Source organism: Actinia tenebrosa, unplaced genomic scaffold (assembly GCF_029948245.1).
Source record: "Actinia tenebrosa isolate PJP-AT-01 unplaced genomic scaffold, QUT_ActTen_1.0 PGA_scaffold3__52_contigs__length_22856419, whole genome shotgun sequence".
NCBI classification, from domain to species: domain Eukaryota; kingdom Metazoa; phylum Cnidaria; class Anthozoa; order Actiniaria; family Actiniidae; genus Actinia; species Actinia tenebrosa.
Genome location: NW_028292580.1, coordinates 6,565,363 through 6,567,862, shown reverse-complemented (window position 1 = coordinate 6,567,862; position 2,500 = coordinate 6,565,363).

The window sequence follows — 2,500 nt, the reverse complement described above, 5'->3', positions numbered from 1 at the left end:
AATTTTTTTGCTCGCAATTTTTGTTATTTCCATACTTACGTCCACGTACAATACAGATCATAGTTCCGAAACGAATCCAAATTTTTCACAAAGCTATTGCATAAAAGGCATTGTATTCATGTATAGGTGTTTACTATCCGGCTCTTTCTCTCAAAGGCCTCAAAGAATATTATATTACAAAGTTCAATAAGAATGACTATAAAGTAGATAAGCAGACAGAATTTATCATGGAATGAGTCATCTTTGAGAAAAGCAATGAAATACAAAAATAAGGTTTTTTCTTTGCACAGTGAAATTGTTTCAAATAAATAAGATATTTCAATTTTCAAATAAAAGATTTCCATGAGATAGATGGATACTGCAGGCCCGAGCGAGAAGCTGAATACGGCCAGTTTCGAGTTCCAAATTACCGCTGTGTTCCTTGATCACAGACTCATTTTTTACAGGGTTAGCCTCGAATTAGTGTCTAAATATTCACAAATACCAACGATAAAGTAGAGAATGCACAACTTTAACAATACAAACACTTTGAAATTCCACGGACTGCCTTCACTGTAACACATTCATATTCTACAGAAAGCTCCAAACTGGAGTATAGCATTAAGGTTTTCATTTTCAATTGTATCTTATTAGCTTTTTGTGCTACTTTGGAATTCGATTGTTTGTGAAGAATGGCGTTTTCTGTGTTCAGGAGATCTTCATGGACGTTTCCTTGGTTCAGAATAGAACCCTTGCATAATGTCAAAGCAGCTCAATTTGAAGAGCAAAACAATAGAATTTCAATCTCATAAGAATTGCAAACTTGTTGTCATGTCGATCCTTAGCTTGCTCCAAGTCTCGCTCGTTATTTCTTCCGTTGGCGAGTCGCCGAATTCAAATTTCGGCACTTCGGCTTCCGGCAGATTTCCGAAGGGAACGGCCGAAAAAATTAAAAGCTCGCCGAAGTGCCGAAATTTGAATTCGACGACTCGCAAACGGAAAAAATAACGAGCGAGACTTGGAGCAAGTCTAGTCGATCCTCCAAATTGAGCTGCATTCCGACCTGCTGCAAGGGATCTATTAGCACAACATGCTAATGATACCGGACACTTATTTTATTTTAGTAATGTTGAAATCATGCATCGATAAAGCCATCATAAGCTAAAATCCTTAAAATCAGAACTGAGCAAAATTCTATGGATATTATTAATGCCTGATTGCAAATTTAAGATATTTACGATTATTAAAAGTAACTATTTATATCTAGTGGAAAATTTGGACGTCATTGCTATTAGCCATATTTGGTCATTTCGAATGTGACGTCATTTTCGCGCGCGTTCGAAATATTACGTCACAAACACATCATTAGACTACTGACTTCAGTTTTAGTTTTGGTAGCACAACTGATACCACATAACGATGATCGAAGTCCTGATATTTACCGGCGTATTTGTATTTTATTACGCAAATAGAATATTGTATTGAATATTTTAATCTTTGGTAATGCAAAGGGAACATTTGCCAGCTCTATTTCAAACAGGTGAAACTCCAGGCAGCTCGTGATTCTAGCAGTACAAATTGCATCTTGATTTGCGCGCTTTTGTGATTCCTCTTTTTCAACAAGTAATGTTTGATTACAGCAAATAATATTCAATTCTGTACTTGTTTCTTTCAGAGCACGGAAACTGCTGGAGGCTAGTGAATATTAAAAAGTTCGATAAAAGCAGGTAACGAACAAGAAATATTAATGGAATTGAAAGCTTTATGTCCATGCAGAGAAAAACAAAGGAAGGAAAGGAAGGAAAGGAAAGGAAAATAGAAGTAAAACCCAAGAAGGTTAAGACTTTTTAGCGCAGAACGGTCACGCGGGATACGCAGAAAAAGTATTAGAACTTGAATTGAACAATAACCATTAATTTAGCTGAGTATTTGGTTTATTATTATTTTCAGGTCTGATTTATTGCTTCAATGTCTGTTTGACGAACGTTGTATTCCTGGTTTGTTTTGTTTTTTTACAGTTTTTCCAATCAACAACAAACACCCACAACAAACACAATCAAACCACAAACAACCCAATCAACATGAGCAGTAATACAACACAGTAAACGATACTGAATAGGGAAGGGTCAGAGAGTAATTGTGTACCAGAAGTGATGCGGTGGTTGTCGGGGAGTATTGAGCAAAGTGAATGGGTGGCGATAGGGCGTATTGTACAAGAAGTGAATGGTGGGGTAGGGGAGTTATTAAGCAGAAGTATAGGTGTGATGGGTGGGGTATGGGAGTATTGAACACGATGGATGGGTGAGGTAGGGAGTATTGAAACAAGAGTGACGGGTGGGGTGGGGAGTATTGTCCAAAGGTGAATGGTGGGGTAGGGCAGTATTGTACAAAGAAAAAGTGAAATGGGTGGGGTATGACAAGTTATTGTACAAGAAGGAATGGGTGGTTAGGGAGTGTTACAAGGGTGTGTGTATAGGTAGTTGATATTGTACCCAGAAAGTTGATGGTGGGGTAGGACAGT